Source organism: Entelurus aequoreus, linkage group LG23 (genome assembly GCF_033978785.1).
Source record: "Entelurus aequoreus isolate RoL-2023_Sb linkage group LG23, RoL_Eaeq_v1.1, whole genome shotgun sequence".
NCBI lineage: Eukaryota > Metazoa > Chordata > Actinopteri > Syngnathiformes > Syngnathidae > Entelurus > Entelurus aequoreus.
The window spans coordinates 11,663,381-11,676,411 of record NC_084753.1 but is presented as its reverse complement, the minus strand read 5'-3'; the positions used below and the strand labels follow the sequence as shown (position 1 = coordinate 11,676,411).

Sequence of the window (13,031 nt, the reverse complement as noted above, 5' to 3'; positions counted from 1 at the left end):
AAATTACCACTCCACTTCAACTCAAAGACAGCATAAGTCCATTCCAGACAATTAATAATAAATACGATAGTGTTTTTCGAACCTACCATTGTTCTCTGTTTGAATACTTTCACTTGCTCAAACATTTCCTAATATTGCACCCTACAAAATAAAGTATGTATGATTAAGGACTGGGGAACAAATAGTGACATGACAATATATTTGATCCACTTTCTGTACAATTGTAATAAATGAAAATGGATCATTTGAATTACAGTTTGTCCAATTAATTAATACTGTTTTTAGAGCACTTTCAGTATACAACTTGTATTTAACATTTTAAATTAGTTAGTGAACGATGCGCCAATAAATATAAATATATAATATACATATATAATATATATATAAATATAATTTTTGATAATAAAATAATGTTTTTATTGCAACATTTAAAAATGAGCTGACTATGATAACTGCTAATTTGCTTTAATAACACATTTCTGAATATTATGTCACGGCCTGGGCGCATTCCAATGCTCATTCATCTGTGCGCTCTGCTGAGCGCACCTCCAAGAGCGGGCAAGTCGTGCGCCAGTCCGGCTGCAGCAAGCAGCTGCAATCAATCGCCGGCAATCAACACACCTGTCGCTGATGATGAGACCTTCCTTCATAAGCCAGCACAACCTGCTATCCCGCGCCAGAACGTAGTTTCCTGTTCAGTACAGTAAGCCGATACGTCAAGCTCTATGCGCACTACTTGCTTTCTGTGTTTTCTTCCCCGTCGTGTTCATTGTCTCGTGTCCTCCTTGTCGCCTCTCTGCAGCCTGCCTTCGTTCCAACGTCACGAGCTGTGTGTTCCCTTTGGTTCCCTGGCTGCATCTTGGATCTCGACCTCCCGCCTGTACACGAACTTTGACGCCTCTCTCCTCCCCTCGACTACATGCCTGTCTCACAGACCTTCGAGCCTGCCTTTTCCCTCTGGGACTCCCGCCTCTTGCTCAACACTCGGGTAACACACAACAGTTAATTCACACACATAGTCACACATCATACACCTATTTGAATTAGTTCACACACTTCATTTCTGATTATTATATATTGTGTATATATAATAATTAAACAGAGTTTAACGACGCCCCTCCTGTCTGTACCGTCTCCTCCTCCGGTACACATAACATTTTACTTGCAAGTATGACAATAAGTTGCGATTACAGTTGCAAGTCCAAGACGTTAGATGGCAGTATTGTATAGTTTATGGTGGGAAGGCCAGCCAGTTCAGACTTCGCTGAATCTAGTCTTTTGTTGCACCCTAAAAAAATTTAATACGGTAAGTATTGTACTTATTACACACCAGCTGTTTGATCACAACGTTCAACTTAGTTGCAGTTTTCACCAACACATTTGAAGGTGTCGACATGTAAATCGGTAATGCTAATCAATAGCATGTCAATAGCAAAGCCAATGTTTTTATGAGTCAATTTCTTCGTTGGCCTCAAAATTCAGTGCTCCTGGACTGATTGCTAAGTGCAGAAATGGCAAGATTGGGTTGGCAACCAAGCATGACGTCACGCGCAACCCAGGTACCGTAACAAGGCACTTTTGGATTTTACGTGAATCTGTGCCAAAAAGGTACCGGATTCGGTACCCATCCCTAAATAGCAATAGTGTGCCGTGACACATATCGTATTGTGAAGTGAAAAAGTTGCAGTGCAGTGCTCCTGATGTATAGAAATGTATTAATGAGCGTGACAACAATCGGTATTCTGTTTTCTGGAAGAAAATCTGAAAAATGTCTATCGCTTTGCAGATTGTTCAGCAGAGCCTCTGCGGCCAAGTGACCAACCGGCATTTGTGTCGTTCTTTCTTTCTTTTTTTTTTCCCACAGCAGTCATTGCATCCAGGCATGGAGACAAAGAGGGGCCTGTGCCAGAAAGATCCCCTTTTAGCTTTAATGAGAGGGCCTGGGAGGCGTGAGACCCCTGTGTTGGTGTGTGTGTGTGCGTGCATGTATGCCCCGAGCTAGGGCCACGACGACCACCCCGCATTTTAACTTGAAAGAAGGAATCGGATGACAAAAATAGCATCAAACGGTAACAAGAATCGCAATATTTCATTGAGTGCTGCACCTTTGTCAACATGTCCGGCGTCGGATTCAAAGACGGTAGCAGTTTGTGGCCTACACGCATGGTCGTCAGAGAGGGGGGCGGGTCCGGGAGGAAATGTCTGCATTAATGACTTACAGTTATGGCATCCAGAACAGCACGTACTTTCTACTCGGCGCCTGTGATTGTCCCATAAAGAAGTTATGCGGAGGCTCGGATGCAAGCATGTGAACGCAAAAAAACGCCTGTTTAGAAAATAAGCATGTCAAGCATGACGAATGACACGCGATGCCAATGCGGCCCCCTCTGCAAGTATGTCATGTCCCGTCGTAGGGGTTTCATGCAGAGATCCACCGATATTCATTTGCAGTAAAAGTTATTTATCGTCAGTAAACAGCTGGACAAGGCTTTAAGTTGCTTTTTTTAACATTACTTTTTAGAAAACGTCAGACCAGTAGCGACATAATGTTTTGGTTAACTAAGCACCGAACAACAGGAGCATCGACATTTGCATTTTTTTAAATATGGGAAATTTTGTAAAAATATGGCATTTCTCTACAGGTTTCCTGGTGAGGAACACTGAAATATTGCAAAACGTTTAAATAAAAAACAATTCTGGGTTCCTTCATGTAGCTCAGGGGTTCTCAACTTTTCCACTCCAGAGTGGTCCAAAATATTAAAACTGAGTTAGTAATTTGACTTCTGATTTTAATCGTATTCGACAACTGGGGGGAACACTGACGTAGCTTATATAATTGAGACATTTTTCAAGGTGGCTGACATAATTTTTACCTGGATGTTACAGAAGTATAAGAATGTGTGAGCTTCTGCCTGATCTTCTTTACTTATATAATAATCTCCTGTTTGTCAAGATATTTACCCAAAATTTGGATTTTTGGCAGAGATATATTTTCTGTTGTCTTCGTGTCCATCCATTTGTGTCGCGTTCTTATTTGATTAAATCACGGAACCAGTGTTTATTTTAACAGCAGTTTTTGATTGAGTTTTAGTCATAGTCTTCTGACGAAAATGTATTTTAGCTTTGGTCCTATTTTAGTCATCTAAATTGATTTTGTTTTAGTCGACTAAAATTACAGTAAACTTGGTCGACTGAAATATAAATGATAAAATATTGCATATACACTACCGTTCAAAAGTTTGGGGTCACCCAAACAATTTTGTGGAATAGCCTTTATTTCTAAGAACAAGAATAGACTGTCGAGTTTCAGATGAAAGTTCTTTTTCTGGCCATGTTGAGCGTTTAATTGACCCCACAAATGTGATGCTCCAGAAACTCAATCTGCTCAAAGGAAGGTCAGTTTTGTAGCTTCCGTAACAAGCTAAACTGTTTTCAGATGTGTGAACATGATTGCACAAGGGTTTTCTAATCATCAATTAGCCTTCTGAGCCAATGAGCAAACACATTGTACCATTAGAACACTGGAGTGATAGTTTCTGGAAATGGGCCTCTATACACCTATGTAGATATTGCACCAAAAACCAGACATTTGCAGCTAGAATAGTCATTTACCACATTAGCAATGTATAGAGTGTATTTCTTTAAAGATAAGCCTAGTTTAAAGTTATCTTCATTGAAAAATAAGGACATTTTAATGTGACCCCAAACTTTTGAACGGTAGTGTATATATATATATATATATATATATATGCATGCATGCTTTGGAGCCCCTGCCTCAAATGACTTGGTGCCCTTCCAACTTGCCTTGGTGCCTAAAATATGAGCCCTCCTTTAAGGCAACACTTGCCTTGACCTTAAAAAGTAAAAATTATAGGCCTGTATAATATATATATATATATATATATATATATATATATATATATATATATATATATATATATATATATATACACACACTACCGTTCAAAAGTTTGGGGTCACCCAAACAATTTTGTGGAATATCCTTCATTTGACCCCAAACTTTTGAACGGTAGTGTGTGTATATATATATATATATATATATATATATATATATATATATATATATATATATATATATATATATATATATATATATATATATATATATATAAACACACATACATATATATATATATCATATAACTTTTTCTGTGTGTTCGCCTGAAAAATGACAAATCTGCTCTTTTGGGTTGTCAAGTTGTGCAATTATTAGCTGAGCAGTGTGCCGAGGACATCGATTAAAGTGCACTGTGCACTTGGTGTGTTGGTGGATCAGCTCGTGGCATCTTGGTCTACCACAAAAGTAGTTCGTTTTTAAGTTAGTATTTATATTTGGCGGGTGGTAGAGTAAGCTGTCTTTGGCCTACTTAGTCTTGCGTAAATGTTCCGATGGTTAGTCTGCAGATGGCGCTCAAGTTTGTTGTATTTTTGGCCAACAAAATGGAGACACGGGGTTTACAAGTTGCTTTGTTGTCTACCGCGGCAAAGGTGAAGTGCGTCCATAGTGCGTCCCCCCCCCCCCCCCCTCCGTGCGTCGGTTGAGGTGGGCGGGGTTTGGTGGTAGCGGGGGTGTATAATGTAGCCCGGAAGAGTTAGGGATGCATGGGATTCTGGGTATTTGTCCTGTTGTGTTTATGTTGTGTTACAGTGCGGATGTTCTCCCGAAATGTGTTTGTCATTCTTGTTTGGTGTGGGTTCACAGTGTGGCGCATATTAGTAAGAGTGTTAAAGTTGTTTATATCGTCACCGTCAGTGTAACCTGTATGGCTGTGGATCAAGTATGCCTTGCTGTCACATAGGTTTGCAAGCAGAAGCTGCATACAACATGTACCTGGACTGGCACGTTGGCAATGCTGGTAGTAGAGGGCGCTATTATTGTTGTTTGGGTGAAAATCAGCAGACATTCGAGAGTAAAGTGGACTTAAGTTTCGGGTATCTCCCGGATAAAATCAGGAAGTTTGGCAAGTATGACGCTGTCAAGCGCCATTCATATAAAACTTGTGGTCCGCACAAACATTACATTTTCATATTAAGATGCGGGCTGCGTGTTTGAAACCCCTGGCTTATACATAGCACAAAGCAAAAAAAAACTTTGTATGCAGTGTTATTTCATTTTAAATTTCAAAAGAGTTTTGTGGCTCCCATTGTTTTCTTTCATTTGTGAAACTGGTCAAAATGGCTCTTTGAGCGGTAAAGGTTGCCGACCCGTTATAGCCGTTCCTACTTGTATGGATTCTTCATTCATCACACAAAGCAACGTTGGTTAAGGTTTACAATATAACTGAAACAACTCAACCGTCCCATGTGGGATGTCTGTAGGAGTGATTTCATGCTAATTATACGTGCTATGGTAATGTAATGAATCTATTGTCGTGAGCATTAGTTAATATGCTAACACGCTTACGACCGTCTGTATTACTATTATTAACTTACAACAGCATGTTTTTTTTGTATTCATAATTCACCAAGACGTTACCATGGAGTGATTGGAGAGCCAGCTTCTGCAGCTAGTGGGTCCATGATGATGACTTATGTTTTAATAATAATGGATTAGATTTATATAGCGCTTTTCTAGACACTCAAAGCGCTTCACAGAGAAGTGAGAACCCATCATTCATTCACACCTGGTGGTGGTAAGCTACATTTGTAGCCACAGCTGCCCTGGACTGACTGACGGAAGCGTGGCTGCCAGTTCGCGCCTACGGCCACTCCGACCACCACCCATCATTCATCATTCACCAGTGTGAGTGGCACTGGGGGCAAGGGTGAAGTGTCCTGCCCAAGGACACAACAGCAGTGATTTGGATCTCAAGTTTCTGGCACGGCTGTTCTACCCACCAGGACATGCCGCTTTGTTTGATCAGCCGTTTTACTGCTGTTTTACAGACACTGTTTGGAAAACATTAAGGTATGTAAATAAACATTTACAAAATAGTTCCGTGTAAGTAACTCATTTCACAACGCATCTGTGGCTTATAGTCCGGTGCGGCTAATATATGGAGGAAAATGTCTTTGAAAATTTAGTGGGTGTGGCTTATATGCCGGTGCGCTCTATCGTCTGGAAAATACGGTTGATTTGATTTCGTAGATTTTTTATAAATTTGCTAACATTTCTAAGAACACTTTTTCACATTGTGATTATGAGGTATTGTGTGTAGAATTTTGAGGACAAAATGTATTAATTCTATTTTGGAATAAGGCATAAGAAAATGTGGAAAAATTAAGCATTGCGAATACTTTCTGCATGCAATGTATTGGCATGTCTCGAGTCTACTTGTTGGTCTGTGAGGTGTACAGCGAGTAAAACGTCAATACCATATTTGTTTTCCGATTTGTGTTGTGCTTTTTGGGGTTAAGGTTACAAGGAACACTTAAAACATTGATTTAAAAAAAATTAAAATCCTTGAAACATGGCTTTTACCAGAAGGTGTGGACAATTCAGTTATTCTAGACCGCGACAATCACAAAAAAGTCAGGGGAAATCCTTTAGGGACTGAATATTCCACACCCAAACAGCTACCACAACTCAGTAGTCACATGCTTTCACGTCGTCCTGCAACACATCTGGATCCTGTGTTGTATATCCTCCCCCTCGCCTCCCCTGATCCTGCTCTCCTCCTCCGACGAGGGGCTCTCCTGATCAAAGGCCCGCAAGGCTGACGGCATGTGGCGTGTGTGGAACAGGAACACAGTATGGACCTCAGCCTGGCCTCCAGACGTCTTCTCCCCGTCTCAGAGAGAGGTTCAGGCATTGGGTAAAGTTCATGGAAGTGCACATGACGACTCAGGTGCGGGAACACGGCGAAGGAGAGCTATGGAAGCTGGAGTGGTCTGGAGAAGGTCTGATTTACGCGCACATATCAAAGGCGTCTGTACTTGGCTGTTTCCAAACCATTACGGAAGAACAATAAACTACACCCCCTCCTCTTTGATCCCCATCCCCTGCAATGGGCAAACATGGCCAAATCGGGGTGAGGGTGTCCAACAGGTCTCCATTCTTGAGATAGACCGCCGCCTCTTCTTGTGTTCTCCGAAACAGGAAATTCCACATTAACACAAAAAAAGCCAAAGTAAACAATGCGATAAATGACCTTTGACCCCGAGCTACAGCGCATGATGGCCTTATTTTGGTTACATAAGCACATGGCTACCTTCTCTGCTAATCTCTCCTTACACACCCAGGGAAGGCACAGAGTCATCAACTTGCCAGCTTTGTGTTTCTTCTTCTCAGTCCTCCCTCTTTTTTTCTTTTTTGCTTGGACATCAGTGGAACACATGAGGAGAGCAAAGAGGAGCCAACAGAGGCCACACAAGAAGGACAGGAAGTGAACCCTGACACAAACACACTTTGATCCCACTCTGTCCACGTGCAACACAAACATTCTCTGGGTTATGTGTATAAGAACGATGGATGGAGTTATGATGGCAAACATTACTTTACATGACAGGAGTTTTTACACCAACCTTAAAGGTGCTGAAGAAACATCGATTCACACTCCAATTGTGATTCTAAATTGATCATCAGTTGTCGAAAATCACTTTAAGAAAACATTTTCAATTCATTTTTTAAAATAAAATGTTTCTTTTTTTTAAGAACGTATGTTTAAAAATAAATTTTTAGGCCACAATACGTCATAAATCAGCAGCCAAGAGGAGCTTTTGTAACCTGTTTTAAAACATTTTTTGTACAATTTTAATACCAGACACTATGAGTGCTTCAAAATTGTAATTTGTATTTATTGCGATTCTAAATCAATTAATAATTTTAAAAAAAAATCAATAAATCAATCGTTTAAAAAAAAATACTTTTTTTAAAATAAAAAATAAAAAAAACATCTATTTTTAAAAAGTCGCTGCAAGTATGCGCCATACATCAGCAGCCAGGAAAGGTAACCTGTTTTGAAAAGTTTGAATTATATATTTCATACCAAATACTATGAGTGCTCAAAGGTATTTGATTTATTACGATTCGAAGTTGAATAATTAATAAAAATCGACACAAAAAATTATATAAAAATAACCTATGTTTAAAAATAAATTTTTAGGCCAGCATACGTCAGCAGCCAAGAGAAGTAAACTGTTTTTATTATATATTTCATACAAAATACAATGAGTGCTCAATTTTTTTGACGTATTACGATTCTAAATTGATTAATACTTTTCAAAAACCGGTTAACAAAAATGTATTATATATATATATATATATATATATATATATATATATATATATATATATATAGTGGTTAGAGTGTCCGCCCTGAGATCGGTAGGTTGTGAGTTCAAACCCCGGCCGAGTCATACCAAAGACTATAAAAATGGGACCCATTACCCCCGGGCGTGGCGACCGCTGCTGCCCACTGCTCTCCTCACCTCCCAGGGGGTGATCAAGGGTGATGGGTCAAATGCAGAGAATAATTTCGCCACACCTAGTGTGTGTGCGTGACAATCATTGGTACTTTAAACTTTATATATGTATATATATTTTTAAATTGTTATTTTATTTTTTTTAGAATGTATTAAAAAAACCTTGTTTTAAGCCATTTGCACACTTACTCATTGGAGTATAAAAGTAATACGTCAGCAGCTAAGAAGAGCTTTTGTAACTAACCGTTTTAAAAAGTGTTCAGTACAATTATAATACCATATACTATGAGTGCTTCAAAACCAACATTTTTATTTATTATGATTCTTAATGGGTTTTTTTTAATCAATCAAAAAATTGTTCCTTTTTTTTTTTCAAAAATGCATTTAAAAAAAAAAAATTATCTACTTTTTTAAAATAGTTTACTCGCTGCAAGTATACCTCATACATCAGCAGCCAAGAAAAGTCGCTTGTTCTTATTACACATATATATATATATATATATATATATATATATATATATATATATATATATATATCAGACCAAATACTTTGAGTGCACTTTTTTAAAATGTATTCCGAATTTAAATTGATTAATAATGAATAAAAATCGATAAAAAATATTCTATACACTTTTTTTTAATTAAAAAACGAGTATTTAAGAATATATGTTTAAAAATAAGTTTTTTTAGGCCATCTACACGCTTAGACTTAGACTTCCTTTTATTGTCATTCAAATTTGAACTTTACAGTACAGATAACACAATTTTGTTGCCTTAGCTGGTTGTAGTGCAGGATAAAAGAGCAATAAGGTGCAGATATAATATAAGATATTAGGTGCTGACTCGCTGCAAGTATAAGTCAAACGTCAGCAGCATAGAAAAGAAACCTGTTTTTAATATATATTTCATACCAAGGATATATTTTTTTAAAAGACAGGTTTTTTTAGGCCATCTTCACTCTTAATGAGTCAGCAGCCTAGATGAGCTTGTGTAACCTGTTTTGGAATGTTTTATTATCATTCTCATTACAAATACCAGGGTGCTGAAAATAAAAAAAGCGATTCACAATCAAAATCGCAATTTTTATTTATTCAGGGTTATAAATCGATTAAAAAATTGGGAGAATCGATTCAAACAGGAAAAACAAACAAAAGTTTTATCAATCAACATGAAACGATCCGTTGTGGTGAAGAAGGAGCTGAGCCGGAAGGCAAAGCTCTCATTTTACCGGTCGATCTACGTTCCCATCCTCACCTATGGTCATGAGCTTTGGGTTATGACCGAAAGGACAAGATCACGGGTACAAGCGGCCGAAATGAGTTTCCTCCGCCGGGTGGCGGGGCTCTCCCTTAGAGATAGGGTGAGAAGCTCTGCCATCCGGGGGGAGCTCAAAGTAAAGCCGCTGCTCCTCCACATGGAGAGGAGCCAGATGAGGTGGTTCGGGCATCTGGTCAAGATGCCACCCGAACGCCTCCCTAGGGAGGTGTTTAGGGCACGTCCGACCAGTAGGAGGCCACGGGGAAGACCCAGGACACGTTGGGAAGACTATGTCTCCCGGCTGGCCTGGGAACGCCTCGGGATCCCCCGGAAAGAGCTGGACGAAGTGGCTGGGGAGAGGGAAGTCTGGGTCTCCCTGCTTAGGCTGCTGCCCCCGCGACCCGACCTCGGATAAGCGGAAAAAGATGGATGGATGGATGGATGGATGAAACGACTATAATTGATACGGTTGCAATTTTCTTTTATTAGATTAATTAAAATGCTTTTATCTTATATAGTACAAGAATCGATTCTGAATCGAATTGTCACCCCAGGAATCGTAATCAAATCTTGAGTTGTTATAAGATTCACATCCTTACCTAACATGAACACATTTGTTTCGGCATGCCACAGATACATTTGGACCGCCACAAATAGATTTGGCATTACTGGTTCACCTACGCTAATAAACACATTGTAATGGGACTGTAGCTTGTCGTTAGGGTTGTGCAATATACTGTAGATAATGGGGGCCCAAACTTTCCACCACTGAGGGCCACAGACTGACAAAATGGCTCCCGCATCCTTTGATTTGCCAGTTTTCACCTTCAAAAAACAGTACAATAAATAGATTTTTACCAAGTACTAGAAAATACAATTTGGGTAGAAATGTTGTGTGAATGCCAAAGAGCCAAAGCTGAACTGAAATCCTAACAGTTAGCCTGCTGACCAGATAGCGTCAAGTAGCAAAACATATAAGAAAAATGAGCTAAAAAAAAGCTAGCATGCTAACATGCCAACAATAGCATGCTTACAGTTAGCATTAGTAAAATACCAAAATATATAACACTGAGGTATACACCTGCTAAATTAGCTTAAACCTAGCATGCTATGCATACTAAAATGTTAACTATAACACGTGTCAAGTACCAACATATATTACTCTGAGGTGTGTACCTTAACAATTTGTTTAAAATGCTAGCATGCAAACGTTAGCATGCGTCAAGTACCAAAACATGACTGAGGTGTATACAGTGTTTCCCACACATTCATTTATTTGTGGTACCCCGCCACGAAAGAATTACGTCCGCCACAAATAAACATTTTTTTAATTTTTTTTTTGTCCTGTCCAGCTTCTCAGGCAAATCATATAGTTGATGTAGATGCCCATATAGGCTGTTCAGATTTACTTTACAAAAGAGAAGTGTAGGATACTTCTCTTGTTGCCTTATTTGTATTTGACCACTACTGTTTTCTGTTTATTTGTTACTGACTGTGGCAGGACACCTCTGCCTCTGTTTCACTTTATGTTGCTGGTAAATAATATGGTTGTAGTAGTAGGTTAAAGTTAAATTATTTAGTATGCACTAATTAAAGGGGCAGAGCTTTAAGAGACATTTTAGCTTTTATATTTTATAAGATATATTTTTTGTAAGAACCACAATTAATAAATATATTTCAGTGAATAACTTATTGTTCAAATCTGTATATAAATATGTACATAAAGGGTTGTAATTATATTGTAAAATGGATGGATGGATGGATGTTTAAAACAAAACTGTTATTATTAATTAGTAAGTATACATTTTTTGAGCCTTTTTAGAGAAAATCATATCATTGTAGTAAATTATGCAAATTACTCGATGATGTCATGGTGACCACGCCCATAGCCACGCCCCCACCGCCACAGGTATCTTGGCAGTTTATGGGAAACACTCGTATACCTACAAAAATAGATTTTTAAAAAAAAGCTAGCACACATGATAACAGGTATCATTTGTCAAGTGACAAAATATTTGACACTGAGGTGTAATACCTGCAAAATTAGCAAAAAAAAAGCTAGCATGCTAATATTAGAATGCTAACGATTTAGGACACCGGACGTTAAAAAGTTGGGTGGGATACCGCTAAAACACTCAATATTAACATTAAATACACATTAGAGACATAATATATATCGACATTTTAATAAATCGCTCAACGTAAGACCTTAATAAACAATAACGGTGCCGCTATTTTGAAGAATAAATTAGGTTCAACAATGAGCTACCAAAGCGTTGTACATTTGTAACACACTGTACATTATGTGGGATATCATTAAAACACATATTTAATGTGTATTTGAAACATTATATTGGCATATTCATATATCGTTGAGTATAAAACAATTTAACAATAATGGAATTGCTATTTTGAAGATTAGGTAGAATTGTTAGCTAGCAAAGCATCGTAAATGCATCACACTTGACTTTAGGCTTTGTAGGTTATCATTGAAACATAAAATATTAACATTAAATGTACATTTTATACATATTGGCATGTTGATGCAGCGTTAAATATATGACAATGATTCAATAATAATTGTGTTTTTTTGAAGATTAGGTTAACCGTTAACCTGTTAGCTTAGGTAGCAAAACATCGTAACTCTGTTACACACTTGACATATGGAATATCATTAAAATACACAATAACATTAAATGTACATTTCAGACACAATATAGGCATATTAATGTATCATCGATTTAATAATAGTGTCGTTATTTTAATGAGTTAATCATGTTAAACTGTTAGCTAGCAAAGGATCGTAAATGTGTTGCACATGTGACTTTGTGGTAACGTTAAAAGTTAAAAACAGAATATGTACACTAAACGTACATTTGAGACCTATCAAAATATCAACACATAATTTAATACTACTTAAATGGTGTCGATATTTTGAAAAATAACGGTTAAACCGTTAGCAAGGAAAGCAACGTAAATTTGTTACACACTTGACATTACGTGGGATATCAGAACACTCAATATTAACATTAAATGTACATTTGAGACATAATATTGGCATATTAATATATCATTCAATATAAGATGTAACGATGAGGTTATTTGAAGATTAATTTGGTTAAACTGTTAGCTAACAAAAAGATTGTGAATGTGTTAACACACTTGAACTTATGTGATATCATTAAAAGTTAAAACAAACATTAACATTAAACGTAGATTTGAGACTTCATATCGGCATAATATATTGTTCAATATCAGACTAAATGGTTATTTTGAATTAATATTAGCGAGCAAAGCATCGTAAATTTGTTGGCATATCGGCATATTAAGATAAACATGTTATTGAATATAGGACACTAATTTAATAATAGCCTACGAATGTCGTTTTT

The 13,031-nt window shown here is 37.6% G+C and overlaps 1 protein-coding gene across 3 annotated transcripts in view; it reads right to left on the bottom strand.

Moving 5' to 3' along the window:
• Positions 1-13,031, bottom strand: part of ism2b (isthmin 2b) — a 55,157-nt gene that overhangs the window by 29,426 nt on the left and 12,700 nt on the right. The window lies entirely within an intron of this gene.